Source organism: Prosopis cineraria, unplaced genomic scaffold (genome assembly GCF_029017545.1).
Source record: "Prosopis cineraria cultivar Desert tree isolate PC_DT_omini unplaced genomic scaffold, ASM2901754v1 PC6, whole genome shotgun sequence".
Classification (NCBI taxonomy): Eukaryota; Viridiplantae; Streptophyta; class Magnoliopsida; order Fabales; family Fabaceae; genus Prosopis; species Prosopis cineraria.
The window spans coordinates 10,794,780-10,813,598 of NW_026555337.1; the positions used below are offsets into that span (position 1 = coordinate 10,794,780).

The window sequence follows — 18,819 nt, forward strand, 5'->3', positions numbered from 1 at the left end:
AAAAAGTATAGGGGTCAAAGTGTAATTTTAAGAAAAATCAAGGTCAAAAATGGAATTTAAGTAAAGTACAAGGGTAAAAGTGTAATTTTAGAAAAAAATTAGGGTCAAAATGAAATTTCAAAAAATTAAGGGATTAAAGTAGAATTTTAAAAAAATTTAATGATTAATATGGAAAGATTTAGGGTCAAATTGTAAATTCAAAAATATGGCTGATTGGGTAAGGCTGATGTGGTTGTGTAGACATGTGTCAGACTAGAATTGGTCTGAATTGTCGTCAATCAGTCATAATGCTGATGTGGTGGATGACGTCATCGTCTTCAACCTCTAGGCGTGCGGCGCATGGGATGACGGCGACGGCGCGTGACGGCATGTAGATGACTTTCCGACGATGGGGAACCTCCTGTTCCACGTTTCCAAATCTCCTGAACACGATGGTGATGTCAGTTTTTGGAGAAAATGCCTGGATTGCAAAATGCAAAAACATTTGGGACTCCTCCTCTGAATCTCTCTCTTCTCCGGCATACTTCCTCAACTGTAACTCACTTTCTCGCTTTCTAAACCAACTCTGATACCAAAATGGCTCAGAACCAAAAGAAAGAAAACTCTCATGTTTATTCTTTAATCAAGTTATTTTGCCATACACAGAGGGAAGCTTCCTATTTATACTACTGGGATAAGAAGGGGTTACAGCTAAAATGAATTAAAAAGATTAATGCTTGTGAAACGGATGAACGTTAATGCATAATGCTATAATGTGGTGGCTGGCGTTATCCCATCTTGTTATTACTGGCGTTATTCCATTTCAAATATTGTTTCATAACCTTGTTTATGAAATTCCTGTGTTTCCTTCTACACTCGCTAGCCATGTGAACACCATTCCCATTTATAGTCCTATACATCAGGTGATGATCAATCACTACATATATGCCCTTTCTATTTTTATCTTTTTATTTAAACATACGACAAATTCAATGTTGCGCTGGCTCTTGTTCCTGGTCCTTATTCGAATTACTTAGAAAAGAACTTGCATCTTGAAGTTATCCTATATACTTTTCCAATACTCAAGTTTTACCTCTCACTTCTTGAGGTAACTTTTACACCCATAAACATTAAATTTAATTAGCTGGAATATTATTCTTGTACTAGAAATTTAAGTTACAATAAGAGTTTAGATTTGAAATTTGGGTTGGGCTAATGTAGGTTATTGGAAAGAAAGGGAAATTTTAATTGTACATTGAGGTAGTAATAATAACATTTTATAAAAATATTATTTATAAAGTGATATTGTGAGAATCACTCAGTTCATGCCGGATCCTAGAGTAACTAAAAAGGGGTCTCTACTATCAATCCCAATACATGAGAGTATATATAGCAAGGTGTCACCATTTGTTTTTGTAATAATCTCAATTTAATAGATAATAAATGCCTTATCTAAAATAAAAGTTGCCAAGTTAACAAACAATGGGATCCTAATAAAACAACTAAAACTTTCAAGCCTACAAACCATTTTCATAATTAATTTCAAAATCACATAGATGATAAAAACTTTTAAAATAACTCTAGAAGATCCAAAATACCATATTTATTAAAATGTTCCAACACCAATAAAATAATAAATTAAGTAAGAAGTCCTAGGCCATGGCAATAAACAAAGTAAACTAGACATGTGCAGTATAAGACAATTGTGAGCTATTGCTTAATTCTCCAATGCCTTCTCTTGTGACCTATCAAAAACCTCGTTTGAAAATTGTAAGAGGTAATTTGCGAGATCTAATATCTCAATAATAAATGGATATTCAAAATATACTAACAAACCAATTTAAAATCTCATTTCCCAACACATGTTTACATATATAATATCCTTGGCAATTGCTATTTCACAAATGAGTTCACCAATTAGGGAATACTATTTTTCACAAACCAAAATTACATAAACAAAATCATACAAACAAGTGATGTCATCCCTGATTCTCTCTCATGTCTCCTACCCACCTTTGCTAAAGTTTAGCTTGGGGATATACTTAGCAAAAAAATGCATTACCTACAAGATTAAACTCTCCTCCTTAAAAAGGAGGTGTCTAATGTTCCGTAGCCCCAAACCAAGGGAAATGAGCCTTGACAAGAAATGTCAACTATGAGATCATCGGTGATGGCTTATCATGTGGCCAAAATAACAACAAAATTCCCAATACATCCACCGCATTCATAACCTCATACTCCCTACAATTGCATCGCATCCATAATGTTCTAAATCGCACACAAGCACGCTTGAAAGGATTTGAGCTATCATATATAATCATCTTCACAATCTCATTCATTAAACAGTGTAAACTAGCATGCTTGAAAAATAACAAGATAATATATAATAGTTCAAACAAAATCCAAGCATGCTAGACATTAAAAAAAACTACTCTAAAATTCTCAAAATGAATGATTTAGGCAAAATCAATACATATAGACTCTTAATCTAACATTTTTAACTTTTTTAATGGCTCAATAATTAGTTAGGAACCCCTAACAAATTTAAAATCTATCTCTCTCTAAATTTATTTTCCCTATCAGATCCCAAACATATCAAAAAGAAAAATAAAAGGATTTAAATAACTTACCTAATTCTCAGAAATCTTAAAACCAAATAAATTTTTGTTGGCAAAAAAAAAAACCCAAATAAATTTTTGGATCAAATAGCATCCAAATGAAGCCCCCTCCTGTGACACTCCTTCTCAGTCTCGATCTCTCTCTCACCTTTCTCGCAATCGACGCTGCTGGGTGAAGCCAATAACAAAGCTTCAACGCTTTGCATACTAAAGGTTATTTTAATACCCGTGAACTAACCAATCACATGTGGCCTACGTTGGTTTAATATTTATTTTTTATCTTTTTTTTCTTTTCCTTTTTTTTCTTATTCCCTTTTTTCATTTTAGTAAAAACTATTTATATACATATAATATTATTTCATCAAATATATATAATATAATTTTTTCAAGACAAAAAATTTAAAAGACTAGACCGAGTTAATTTATTTTGTTTAATTTTTTAATAATGAATTAATTATAGTATAATAAATTGAAGCACTGTTTTAAATATTTTTTAATCTCATCTAAGCTTATAAATTTTCTTCTTTTTCTAAAAAATTTTATCTTTAACTCCTTGAATAACTTTTCTTTACTCATGTAATTTCATAGTAAATTCTAATTACCATGAAATCTCATCTAAATATTAATTATTTAAAAAATAAAAATTGGGCTATTACGTTCATTTTTCACCTTCTCTATCCTTTCAAACTTGAACCACTCATTTCTTTGTTTTTTATCTGTTCTATTTGGGAAGCAAAATTCAAAAATTTTGTGTAGTTTATTTGATATCATTAGACATGGGAATGCATGGTTGAGTCACAAAGTTGGTTTTAATATTATTTTGGATTTTATTCTATTTGTAGTGAAATACAATCCCTTGGATTTGATACAGGGTGATGCTTGATTCGATGGAGAAGATGTTGACTACTATTAGTTTTGATATTGTTACCACTATCATATTATCATATTTTAGTACCTTTTCTCTTTTATAACAAATTTCAATTATTATATTTTCTAAATTAACTTTTTTTTCTACAAAAAAGAAATATCTTTATTCCACTATTTATATGCATATTTTCCTTTTATTCAATCTCACTATAGTCCCTTTTCTCATTTATTAAACCATGTTAAATATATATATATATATATATATATTACATTGGTGGGACGATTATTCCTCACCATGAATTATATGACGTGTTATATTATACATTACATCATTGGGACATTTATTCCTCATCATGAATTACATGATATGGTATATTATATTTTGCATTGGCTGCACGGTTATTTCTCACTGTTATACATCAAAGACAAATACTAGGTTGCAGGTGGGATGGTTATTCCCCACCAAGATTGGAGATGGTTGTTGATTGAAATACTATTGTGGCTGAATGTTTAGTAACATGATTGTTTGGAATGATTGTTGTAATTGAATGTTATGATTGTATGACATAATTGAATGACGTGATGTAATGTTTTGATGTAAAAAATTGGGTGTCGATAATTGTTATATGATTGTCTAATTCATTGATATGAAGTATTAACAAACTTTGTTTTCTCCTCCTCAGAATGAAAAAATATACTTTATGGAATTTGAACATGTTGGCCTTGGTTCATCTCATTGAAATTCATTTTTGAAAAATTCTCATGCATCTTTGCTTCCCTTTCGCACACTTTGTTATTTATGCCCTTATAGAGTTAATGGTAGACTAATCCCTCTATTACAATTTTTTAGATGAGGCAACTGGTTAGCTATACTTCATTAGGATATGAAGTATATATGGTATAGAGTCAATGAATATTATGGGAACCTATGATGACGTGACTACCATGAGTGTTTGGGTCAAGGTGTGGTGTTGTTTGTGAAATAGCCATGGTTATATACAAAACTTATTTCATTATCTGATTTGTCATTCTAATTTGACAATGGTATTCATAACAACTGATGAAAAGTTGAGTAAAGAAAATTTATTTATTTATTTATTTATTTTGTTAATTCGTATGAAAGGAGAAGTTTTACTTAGGTTTGCTAGGCTAACTAGAGGTAAACTAGCCTAGCCTATGCGCTAGTCACAACTCAAATTTTGGATCATAATAGAGATACGATATATATGCATGCATGCAAGACTGTGTTGCGTTAATTATGCATTACATTTAAACAGAAAAATAGAGAAACTAATATTAGCACATGAAAATTCTTCTTCACACTTCTTGTATCTTTTTATACCATCCGTAGTTGGAATCGTAAAGAAACCTACTAGATGAAATAAAATCTTTATTATATAGGAATGAAAAAGAGGAATCAATCCATTCAACAATCACTGCTTCAATTCTTTGCCTCGACAATTTCATGTCGGATTGCGGAAGAAACAAAGGTTTGGCTATTGCTGTCTTGTGATAGCATTTCAAAGGCTTTGAATCTTGCACCTGCATCTTGATCACCATTCAGGCGTGTGATTGTCGGTGCTTCGATCAGCGAGTTCCCTTCAAGCATGCCAATCACAGAGGACATGGGCGGTCTAAGAGTTGGAGATGGGTTAGTGCATAGGAGTGCCACCTCCAACATTCTTTTGGCTTCTTGTGAGGAGTAGTTTGAACAAAGGCTTGGATCCACCAGCTCAAGAAGGTTTCCTTGCTCTTGAAGAACATAGGCCTTCAATTACATCAATATGTGCAGTTATTAGAAATAGAATCAAACCATGAATTAAATCAAATCATTGTTTTTCTTTGCTAGAAAAAAGAGGAGATGATGTCAGTAAATTGACTTGAAAAATAGTGATTTGTTAGAACAAAATTAAGCTAAGCAATTAAATATATAGGAAATGTTTGTATGTTTGAAGGACTAACAATATCATCAACAAATTTAAAATATTCAGGAGAAGTTTCAAATTTATCTTATTAAATTTTTTTAATCAAGTGTGTTTATTAATTTAATTTTGGTCTTATAGAAATGGATGGAATCTTTGATAGAAAATTAAAAAAGGCATAAATCTTTTGTATATTTTGAACATCACTAATGCTTAGTCTATGTAGTGCAACTAACCCAGTCAAGAAGATAAACAAACTCTTCTATTGGTCTATAACTCTTGTTACTTTTTCCACTAGCAATCTCTAGAGCTACAACTCCAAAACTATAAACATCTGCTTTATCAGTTAAATATCCTCGTGTTGCATATTCAGGAGCCATATAACCACTGATAAGAGAACAAGTAATGATAATAGTTAGACCAAGTCATAAAACAAGTAATATGCAAGCAAATTATAAGAAAGAAAATCCTATTAACATTAATACTATACCAACTTCGAGAATTGATATAGTGAAAGGGTGCAATAGAATACTAACATTGTTCCTGCTATTCTTGTGCTAATATGAGTATTCTCTTCTTCATCAAGCTTGGCTAAGCCAAAGTCCGAGATCTTGGCATTCAAATCCTTGTCAAGTAAGACATTTGTTGCCTTAATATCCCTATGCACAATTTTCAACCTTGATTCCTCGTGAAGATAAGCTAATCCTCTTGCTATCCCCACGCATATTTTCATTCTCGTAGGCCAGTCCAAGTGTAGCTTTTGCTGCCCTTGACCACCTAACATTAGTATCAATTACATCTCAGTTCAAAAAGAACCCAATTGAAGTTTCTTATAGTATATATATATATGGTAATTTTTTATTGTAAAGAATATGAATTCTTACCAAAAAGAGCACTAGCTAGACTGTTGTTCTCCATGTACTCATATATCAACAATAATTGGTTTTCTTCAACGCAACAACCATAAAGCTTGACAAGGTTTGGATGTTGCAAAGCAGATATGGTTCCAATTTCATTAACAAATTCACGATTCCCTTGCTTTGATTTGGAGGAAAGTTGCTTCACAGCTATCACAACACCATTTGATAGTAAGCCCTACAATTGAATCAATTGTTTACTCTCAATTTTTATCATTGGTCTTTCCTAAGCATAATCAACACACCCTAAAGATTGGTTATTTAATCCTAGTTAAATAAAAATACAGTACATCAAAAATTACCTTGTACACCGGTCCAAAACCTCCTTCGCCAATCTTATTTTCTGGGGCAAAGTTATTAGTGGCATCTTTGACTTGTTTTAAAGAGAAATAACCTGTTTTGAAATCTAAGAATTCTGCACCAAAGGTTCCATAAATGAAAGCAAAACCCATATTAAAATGGCAGGAAACAGCAGTAATATTATTAATATGCAAAAATCAATGTTAATCCACTTGACTTGCATGTCATAACCAATGTTTATTATTCTAAATTTTGATCTTACGTCTGTCTTTTGAATGTTTTCTGCTTAAGAAACCCATCTTTCGAAGGGCAAATAGTGTTAGTACGAGGAACACACATGACCCAATCACAATTTCAATAATGGCTCTAGTAGAAAGCCCATGCCCTTCTGAAGGAACTTCAAAGTCTACAAGAAATGGTACAGAAATGCTTATGATTCATATCAAAATCAAAGGCTTATCACTTGGCTTAAGCTAGAAAGAGTGAAAACCAACAAATATGATATTTGACTTACTTGGGGTGACTGAAATTGCAGATATGAGAGGTCCATATATACCATTATCTTTAGGAGAAGATATACTAGGTCCATATACACCATCTTGAGGAATAGTTATAATTCCTTTCCCAGCCCAGTATAAATGGATCTCCAAGGTGTTATCATTCACATCAACATTAAAGTCCTTGACGATGCCCTTACCAGCATCACCAGCTTCCTCCATAATGTTGAAATTTCTCAAACGTTTCGTACCCTGTCAAGATGTAACATGCAAAATTTTCTACCTCTCAGAACTTTTGTTAACATAGCAAAAGTAGTTGAAAACGTGATGAAGCATTATATAACAATTATCCTTTCAGAGTTCATTTATCAGAGAGAAAGAGACAATTTGATGAGATTTAAAATTGTCTTTAGCCATTTAGCCCTCCATTGAAGAGATGGATGAACATGGTGGTGAGCTTACTTGATAGGTGAGACGTGCATCCCACAATACTGATTTCTCTTAATCAGATTATCTGATAATTATAAAAATAAATTAGATTCAACTTGGTGAGACTTACTTGAATTGAAACATCAAATATGCGCCTTCCAGGCCTACTGAAATTTTGGGCTTGAGAAAACTTAATCTCAGCAAAGTGAAGTCTGACCCTGTAATTTCCATTAAGCATACATAGGCCATGGTACTTGAGAGACAAAGGGGAAAAGCGAGCTGTTTGGTAGATTGGACCAGTAAAGTTGAGAGAAGATGTGTTTGTTGCTATGTATTGAGCATCATAACCTCTTCGTAAGTACACTCCTGTACTGCTATAGGCCCATTTATCATCACTAGTAAAAAAGAATGCGATACCTTCTGGATTGGTGTCGCCTTCATATGTATGCCCCTCATATTTCATTTCTGGTCCTCCACAATTTATGTACAAGGAATAATCTGCATTCGTAGTAACAACATAATAAAAAATCTCATCTAGTAGAAGCCAAATTATGAAATCATTCAGATCATGATCTTATTGATGATGTATAACCATATATAACATCTTAAATTTCAATCACTAGATAATATAAGTTAAATATGATCAATTTTGAGACATAGAAATCGAGGCACCTGAAACTATTGAGTATTTATTGAGGATTAGAAAAGAAATTAAAAAAAGAAATAAAATAAAAGAATATATCTGAAATAAGATAAATTATACAGTTTATATAGACGTGTCTGTTAAAGGGAAAGAGATAGGAGTGGGTTAGTGATTAAATAAAACATATACGTGTGTGTGTGTGTGTAAGAAAGAATGGATGCCGCTGAGGTGGGCCCACGGTTCCATTTGGATGACCTAGCACTCACACACACACACACAATTCACGGACAATTCCTTTCCAGCTGCGTACTGTGCCAACGAGAGAGGGAGCGCGAGAGGGTGAGGGATTTCATTTAAGCTTAGGTTCTACAGAAAGATATATCAAAGTTGATTATATCAAAGTTGATTTCAAGTTTTTTAAGACAAGGTAAGTATTTTAAAATTTTTGTTTTACTCCTTTAGTTTTCAAATACTTGATGGTAAAAAAATTTTAGGGTGTGATATATTAAGAATTTTTGGGTTTTTTTGTTGATAGAGAGTTACTCTAATAATACACACACACATACTGAGGTTTTAAAAGGTTTAGTGTCTAAATATAAAATTTGTTTATCAGATTTGAAGACTCTTAAAACAAAGCTTTGATGCTTAAAGTAAAGATTTGGAATGAATAGAGACTTTAAATCACTGTTTTTAAATTATAAGAAAATTTATTAGAGTCATAAATATAAAAATACTATCTTATAAAAAGGGACATGGATTTAAAAGAAAATTTTGGGTTATTTGGGATATGTTTAAGGTATTAGAGTAATTTTAGAGTAGTTTTAGGGTAATTGTTAGTGGCTTTGAATTATATATTAATAATTTTGTATGTGCATGACTTCTGTATACTTTTACTGAGAGCTCTTACTACTTGAATTTTGTTGTGAGTACTTGTAAGCCCAAAAGGGAACAAATAACTTAGGGTTTTTCTATGTGTGTAAGCTTGGTGTGACATAATAAATTATATAATTGTATATCTGTATGTAAACTTACTTTGTTTAAGCATGATACAGATGCATAATTGTTGAGAAAGTGAAACAATAAATTTTGGAAATTTGTGTATCACTTAATCTTGTCAAGCATGCTTGTTGCTGAGTAATATCCTTTTGTTAGTGTTATTCTTTTCAAGCATGCTAATGAATTCAAATTGATATATATATATATATATATATATATTTAAATTTTAGAACCTGTAGTTTGCTATATAGGAGTAGTCTTTTTTCTTTCAAGCATGCTTGAGATTTGATTTAATGATCCAATGGAGTACTTCATTTCTTTTTGAGCATTCTTGTATATGCATTGAAAATGTTGTATGTTCATGCTATGCATTTGGGATTGGCTGAGAAGATTATGTGGATATGTGTGTGTGTGTGTGTGGGGACCTCTGTGTGTGTGAGAGAGAGAGGCTTAGTAACCACATGGTTTGCCTGTTGACCTCTATTTGTGCATAGTGGTTGGCATTTCTTTAGGGTCTCATTTCTTAATATTCACTTAACCAAGTTTGTGTAAAGAAGGAACATGGGACAATGACACCTCCTAGTTAGATTCTTTAAGGAGGGGAGTCATAGTTTGGGATTGAACTTTGTACCTTTAGCTAGGTATATCTTGGGCATCGAAAATGCTTTGGTCAGTCCATTGTGTGGGCTAGAGTGTGGACAAACCTATAGTTTCAATTAATGGTATAAGATTGCATGGAGCAATAAGGAGGGTTACCTATCTTGCATATTGTCATGGTTGTATATAACCATTATGAATTATGTCTCATAAATTTTTATGCTTATAATTGAATAATGATAGTGAAATTATATGTGTAACAATAAAATTATTTGTCTAGGATTCTTAGTTTGTACATATGTATGGTAAAAATCTTGGTTACCAATACATTAGTACCTAGCCCTTCTTTAACATGTTTTAGGTGAGTCTAGCAGAGTAAAAGAAAGTGTCTTGAAACATAAGGCTTAGATTAGAAAACTTTGAGCCCCATTTTAGTTTGTGTAATAATCATTTACCATTTTAGGACTCATATACCTTTTGGGGATTGATTTGTTAAATTGCTCATTATTTATTTATGATTCATGAGTGCTGTTAGGCTTGATGCCATAGGAATTGCATAACTTATTAACTTGAAATAAATATTTTAATATAGAATTTTTTTATTGAGACTTTTACTAAGAAATAAACATTTAATTTAAGTAGTTGTAATGGGATGTGACACATGTGCGTGTGCGCTTGCATAAGCCTCGATTTGGTGAAATTGAACATTTAATTATTTTCAGATTAATTTTATCCAGCATGGCATGATGTTATTTGTGATTTTAAGTATTAAGCTCAAACTTTTATAACCTTGATAACTACTCTTTTTCCACTAAGGTTAATTTTCAAGTTTATATTTACTAGGTGTATCTTTTATAATCATGATAGCTCTTGAAAATAAATTAACTTTTTTCTATCACGGTGACTGTTTACATGGAAAAATTTATTTTAAAGTTCTATACCATTCTAATTATTTTTTGGGTTTAATTATTTTGTTACCATGGTATATTCATGGGCGTAACCACGTTTGTTATGGCTGGGGAAATTGCCCACACAAGCCCAAAAAACTTACCTAAGGTGATCCTAAATAATTTTAGCCCCCCCCCCCAAATTTAAATTGTTCCCCTCACTTCAAAAAAAATTCACTTATTTCCTTATTAAATTTACTTATCCCACTAAAAAATCTATTATCTAAAATTTGTAATAATTTAGTAAAAAAATATTAAAAAATTCTTCCCAAACTATTCTCGAATGTACTCTCATTTCCTTATTATCTTTTTTCCTCCTCTTCCCTAATAATAATCATGGGTTAGGGAAGTAGAAAAAAAAGAATGATAAGAAAATGGAGAGGATCCGTGTCCAAAATTATCTACCATACAAAAGAGGTATATAGATTTTATTTAATAAAAATTTAAAAAAACACAATTTTAATACTCTCTTTGTTAAAAAATGTAAGGCAATTTTTGAAAAGTTGGATGTTAAAAAATGTAAAACATTTTTAGTCTTTTGAGGTATAATCATTGCCTTTTTTTTTAAAGTATCCCTATTGATGAATAACTTTATATTTACTGTTGGGTGTTTAATAGAGATAAATATGAAAAGATAATAAAATTTGGTTAAAAATGACTTACATTTTTTAATGGAAGGAGTATATATATAAAAAAAATATCTATATTAGCTTGTAAAGGGAGTCTTTTATGTTATTATAATGTTATGTTTTCAGCATTATTTTAATTTTTAACTTTATTAACTTACACCATAAATATAATTTAATATATATATATATATATAAGATTATTTTTTTATAAAAAATGAATATTTATTTTATGTATACATTATGCCCCATTGATCAATTTTTCTGGGTTTGTCACTTAAAGTATTTGGCTAACGTTTTCGGGTTGTGAGTGTTGGATGTTACATAACATCAAATGACATTGGCATTTTAGTCATGAAACTTTCACGATGCGTTTATTTTTAGCTGATTTAGTTTTTTGTTGAAAAAGAAAAAACTTTGATACCGGACGTGGGGAAATTCTCAAACATATATATGCATGAAAACAACGATGTGCGAAGTTAATTTAAACACTTACACTTGGTTTTCCTCCGCATGGAAGGCCCTTTTTTAGGCAAGTACGTCTGCAACATGAATAAAATTAAGTTTAAATAGATTATTTAAAAGTGGTGTAGAACAATTAAAATAGGATGGCCATAAGAATAATCGTACAAGGTGCTTGTTGAAGATGACATGCTCGAACCCAAGTTTCTGTGTAACACAAATAACGGCTTAGAGAAAAGAAAAATAATGGCCCGCCCGGGGGGGGGGGGAGAGAGAGAGAGAGAGAAGCTTACACTCTACCATGCTGACAATTGGAAATAGTAACAGATGACTCGGAAAAATTGTTGTAAGATAAATCCCTGGAAGAGAAAGTGGTGCGAAATGATAATACAAATTGATGAGAGGCTGCGAAAGAAGTTTTTGTTTATAGGGTTTACAGTAATTAATTAATTTCAAATAATGGCATTGAATTATTGTGATTAGAAAGAAATAAAAACCAAAAACTTTGTACTAACAAGTGATATTTCTTTTGTAGTATCCATTCAGGAATTTTTCCACTTAGAGAGTTTTCAGTCAGAAACCTGCACACGGGATTAATAAGAAGAAATCAATTTAAAAAAGAGTAATTAAACTCCAAGAAATTAAGTTGTAGTATGTACTCGTATAGAAAATTCTCCATTACATGTAATTTAGTGTCAAGTCATTCATGTTGTTTGGGATATCACCAATCAACTTGTTAAAGCTCAAATCTCTGCGATCCACATGTAACACAAATTAAATATCGCCTCATAAGAATAACGGAAGAACAAAGAGAAAATAGTCGTACTTGTTACAAATATTTATAATATTTTTTTTGTTACTCCAATATCTTTTGGTTATTATTATTATTTTGTTTACTTTATCTAATTGAGTCAGTTATATCTATGCCTATTAATAGAGGTACCTCAGTTACATATTGAAATGAGAATCATCTCTTTTACCCTCCGACTCTCTCCTTCTAATTTTCTCTTCTTTTCTTCTAAATCTTTATCTATTTTATAGCAGTACCAATATATATACTCCCTCTAATCTACTTTATTGGTCGCCTTCTAAAAGGGTGAAGTAGTCCACTTTTTAAATTATTGGATTGATAGTGATATTTTGTCTTAAATGAAATGTCCAAATTATCCTTAAAAAGTAAGAGAGAGAGAGAGAAATTAAAAAATAATATTATATAATTTATTTACTTTTTGAGGGTTATGTTTGTAATTTTATTAAATTTTATTCTCCGCACTTTTGTTGTATTGGTATTAATAAGGTTAGTAAAAATGACTCACAACATGGACCAAATGGAGTAGTCAATAATGATATGAGTAACGACGTCTATATTAGGAATTAAGTTGTCAATTGAAGTTAAATTGAGAATGCTCTTTAGAGGATTCTGGATTGGCAATATATGAGGATGAAGCAACTTACAGATCTCGTAAGCTTTCCATTTTACCAATGTAAATTGGAATTGAATCGTAGATAGAGCAGTTTCTCAGCACCCTGAGGGTAAAAAAAAGTACAAAACGATAAATTTCATTAAAAGTTTCTCATTTGTAATATAGTACAGATTTTCAAATAACAGAAGAGGTTTCTCAACTTACAAGATTGCCAAGGATGTCATCTTTTCCAGATTAGGAAATCTCGTTGTTGTTGGTCCATGCAAATCTGATATTACCCTGAATTAGAAATTCAAAAGAATAATAATAATAATAATAATAAAGCATTGTCAATAACAGGAAAATGATTTTTTTGTTGAAGATTAAATTAATTTCACAGCCATTGAATAGTGTTCAAAGGTTTGCAAAGGAACGAGTACTCACAAATCAGTCAAATTTCTTAGCTGAGAAATGGTCGGAGGAATTGGACCTTCCATAGACATTCCTTGCAAATACCTGCCATAAAAAGTTGTCAAGACAGGAATTTGGAAAATAAAAACGGTAAATAAAACAAAGAAAACTATTTCAAAAAGCCTAGCCCACATTTAGCCTTTTTATTTGTTTGATTAATTTAACATGTACTTTAGATGATGGAAAAATTTTAGTGAAGACCCCTTGACTGAACTTAATTTTAGTCAAAGCTTCTAAAATTTTGAAATTTCATTGTACATACGGGGGATTAAAATGAAATTAAAAAGCTGATTGAAATGATTTTATTGTCCCTGATGATATGAACCGAGATATAGAAAATGAATAACTGATGTAGATGGAATGAGAGTTGCAAATTCATAGTGGTGTTACATTGTTAATGAAAGTTACAAATTTTACCTACATCATTTGTTTATTTTTCATACATCAGTCATTAATTTTTTCTACATAAATTATTCATTCACCTACCTTCACTAAAGGCTTTGTTTGAAATTAAGTTGGATCAAGGAGTCCTAACTGAACCTTTCCCTTAGATGGATAATTCAAATTGGTTAATATTATTTGTCTATCTCATGAAAGGATGAAAATCCACTAAACTAGTTTATTTTTCAACAAGTAGTATATAGATGAGTTAGAGTTAGAGTAAGATACACTCACAAATGTCGAAGTTCAGTCCAATTCCCATAAAATTGGGTAATTTTCCTAACATATTGTTCCCATCTAACCTACTGCAGAAAATATTAGGAGAGATTTCAGAATTCATAACATTAAAGGTTTAACAACATAGAGAATGCTGAATTATATTGTATCACTTACATCTGTTCCAATTCTTTAGATAGCCAAAGCTTTCAGGTATTGTCCCTGACAAATTATTTCCAGCAAGATCCCTGCAAATTTATAGACAGAGAACGTTAACACATCCAGAAGCAATATGAAAACCTATATGTAACAAGACTTATGCAGTAGTAGTTACAATATGCAAGCAAGATAAAAGACATCATTGTTACATGACATTTTCTTACAATCCGCGTAACTGCATCAATTTTCCGAGACTAGGAGGAAGAGCTCCTTCTAACAGATTGTCTTCCAACAGTCTGAAGAAAATAACAAATTAACCATGAAAGCATCACTCATCAACTCAGAAAATGATCAAAGCGTGTATTCATTTGCACTTACAGCTCCTCCAAACTTGTAATATCGCCAATTTCTCTTGGGATCGGACCTTTGATTCGATTACCTCTAAGGTATCTGAAACATATATACGTTTAAGGGATGAATAATGCATTCAGTCAAATAGTTCAAGAGGCAGTCTAGCTAATAATGTTTGGAACATATTCACACGTTTTGCTCACTTACAATGTAACAAGAGGGAGTTTAGCAAGGCTCCTTGGGATTGATCCATTCAGATAGTTGTAAGACAAGTCACTGCGACATGTTAAATTACTTTCCAAACATCAAATTCTCAGGTACACACATCTATATATTATGCATATATAAACCAATAATACAAGTATTGGCCTGGTTTACACTTACAGCTTCTTCAAAGTTGTAATATTGCCAATTTCCTCTGGAATTGGACCAGTGATTCGATTTCCTGAAAGATCTCTGAAGCATAATTTTAAGAGATGATTGATACATGCATTAGTTAAAATGTTCAAGCTTGTATAAATAATGCTTGAATGAAAATAAGGTTCGGATAAATTCAAAAGTCTTGATCATTTACAATTCTACAAGAGGGAGTCTAGCAAAGCTCCTTGGGATTGATCCATTCAAATAGTTGCCGGACAAGTAGCTGCGACATAACACGTTAGTTTCCTTTCAGATCACCAATTACCACATTTTGAACATCAAATTCTTAGGCACGCACACATCTATTTCGTATGGAAAGGAATGCCTATAAATCTTATTATATCACTCACATAGTTTCCAGTTTCTTCATATCACCAAAACTTTCGGGTATTGTCCCAGAGAAGTTATTTCCCCTAAGATCCCTGCAAATTTGTAAACAGAAAACACAACCAAACTAAAAGCAATATGAAAACCAAAAATTCTCAAGTACACACACATCTATTATGTATATATAAACCAAAAATATGTACAAGTATAAAAATTAATCGCTTACAGATTTTGCAGATGAGTAAGGTTCCCAAATTCACTGGGTAAAACTCTAGATAGATTGAGATCCAACATCTGGCTGTCATTTTTTTAGAAAAAAAAAAAAGAAGAAGCATATTGGTCTATCACTAAATTTTCACATAGAGCTACATTTAAAAGAAATTCTGTAATAATTAGAACCAATATGTGTTGGAATAATAATTTTATTGTGATGCCGCAAGACTTTATTATTAATATAATAGTCAGATATCCCGAGGTCAAATCAACTACTTTTAAATAAATAAAGGAAAATGACATCATTGTGAAGCCTAATCAAAACGGACGATAAGAAATATATCCAAACATGATTAAATTATACATTAAAAACTAATATAGACTACACTGAATCAAAGTTCCCCAGCTTATCCCGTTCTTTATATGAATAACTCATCTTGGGGTCAATTTCACTGCAAAGAGTCCAGATCATAAATGTGTGTATGTGTGCGTGTGTGTGTGTATATATATATACATACATGCTTGTAACATGGCAAATGTTTCCACTTTGGAAAGTGCAACTGCAGGTGATAACACTCTCATTGATGCTTGCATCCATACAAGAACTTGGGGTCACATTCCAGTTCCAGTTTTCTATCTTCGATGATAATACTTCTAGAACTTTTACTGCATCGAACAAAAGTCAGTTTTTTTTTTTTTTTAATCGTTCACCATCAAGATAAACATCCGTAAACCTTATTCATAAAGCAATGTCAAGTAATTCACGTGCCCCAGTGTACATGTTTGACTTTAAACATAAATAATTAAATTACCGACACTGATATTTATATTGATGTCTTTCTTCTCATAATGCTCCCACATATTGGTCATAAGCTTATTGGGTACGTAATTTCTGGAATTGACGTAAACCCAAAAAAAAAATGTTTTTAACATATATAGTATTAATTAATATCCTCGACAACCTTAAACTATCTAATTCACATTGTCAAGGATTATATATATATATATATATATATCTCGATAAGATAATTCTAGTAACTCTAAGTAGTTCAATTACAACGGATCCGAATCCCTAAATACGAATATACTCAAACGATGTATCCATGGGCGAAACCAAACATCATCTAAAATAAACATTGGGTAAATTGCTTTAAAAGAAAACAACATATAGGGGCAAAGTTATTGGCTAAAAATGACCTAGAATTCTCCCCTTAAATATTAGAATTTTGATTCAGTGGGTGGCCTTACTCAATAAGTGTTTTACATGGGATAACAATTGTTTGATTTAATCAAACGGCTATCAGAGTTTAGAGATTTTGCTATATAATAGTCAAAAAGCAATTTTTTGGAGAAAACAACATTTGCAATGAGTTTTGATTGAGAGGATTGTTTTAATTTTTTGGAAAAAAATTATATCTTAATAATATTCAAGTATTGATAAATTTTAACTGCTACGACTTAAATACTCATTGAGTAAGAATATTTAGGCCACTCACTTAACTGAAAACATTCAAGAAAAAAGTACGTCCTTAAACATGGGTTGCTTTTTTTAATCAAGATTTTGCATACTTTGTCAAAAATCTACAATTAGTGTCATATGCTTTGCATTTTTTGCAATTATTTCTGTGTTTTTTTGGTTGGTCATTACGAAAGAATTCTTTTGTTCTTTTGATTGAATATATCTTGGGGATTCTCATCTTAATTAATCAATAAATGTCTTCTTATCCAGAAGAGCGTCCGTAATGCCCAAATATGAGTGCAGAAAAATCATGTTGGCCTAATTAAATCTTGATGTGACCTCTTAATAAAAAAAAAGTCGAGTTCAGTTTTAGAATCTGTTTACTTCATGGAGAGAAAAATGGAGGACCAAGTTTGAAAATTACAGCAGTTACTTGTTTTTCAATGCTTATTTCATGAGAACAATCAGAAGGAAAATGGAAGCAAAACATCTGAGAAGAGATAGAGCAACTCCATGGAAAAATGAGGGAAATGGAAGAGTACAGCTAACTAGAGTAATATATATACTAAATACAGGTTAAAAAACTAAAACTCTATTGCCAAATCTAAAATTAAGTTACCTTCATTTCCTGGTATGAGTCGAGCATTGGATCCATGGCCCGTGAAAGCTGTCAAAGTGAAGCATCCAAATATGAAAAGAGAGAAAAGTATAGAGCTTGAAATCGCACATTCCATTATATGTTGTAGTAGTCTGGAGAAAATTACTCTAGTTTGATTGTTTTGAGAGGTGTGAAGGAAGAAAGAGTAGCAAAATTAGACAGATAACAAAACGCAAAAGACGGAAAATGGCGTTGAGGAGAGAGAAGAGTAAGTCAAAAGATTTTCACGGGCCTACTTTGAAATTTAACCAAAAAAAAAAAGCTTTTTGGCCTTAGAAGGAATAGAAAATTATTATAATAAGCAGAATCATGTTTAAATTGTGAATAGTATAATTTATTGTTAAAACCCCCAAGCAATTAAAGAAATGAGTCTGCCATATAAAAAAAAGACAAGACATAATTTATGAGACTGTTGAAATAAAATAAGAAAAAACTTAAATTTATGTTTACATTTAAATATGAAATAATTATTAGGAGATCCAAATAACATTTGTTGACCAAAAGATTTGAAAATATCGAAACAAAGACCAAATGTCTTCAAAATTTGATACCCTTATTTCTTAATTTTCAACTTCATAACCACATGGTTTGGTACACTCGTCATTTCTTTTTTGTAACCTTTTTTACTACTAATACTTACTCATGTTTTCATGACTTTTAATTTAATTGAAGATCACCGACTCTCTCTCTCTAAAGATTCTCACCGACAAGCACCAGATTTTTCTATATTAATCTGGATCTTTCTACTTGCAAGGCAAAGGCAGTGAAAAAAAAAAGTATAAGGATCTAGATAAATGTAATCACCGGCATTTAATTCCTATTAATATGTGTGGGTGTTTGTGAATGTGTGTGGAAAAGAAAGAGAATCCAGAGTGAGAAGAAGAAAAACTGAGTAGGTGAA

General features: G+C 31.4%; 1 pseudogene; it reads right to left on the bottom strand.

Annotated features, from left to right (window-relative positions):
* Positions 1-274: 274 nt before the first annotated feature.
* On the bottom strand, positions 275-17,994 carry LOC129313857 (probable LRR receptor-like serine/threonine-protein kinase At1g53430; annotated as a pseudogene).
* Between the last annotated feature and the right edge of the window lie 825 nt (positions 17,995-18,819).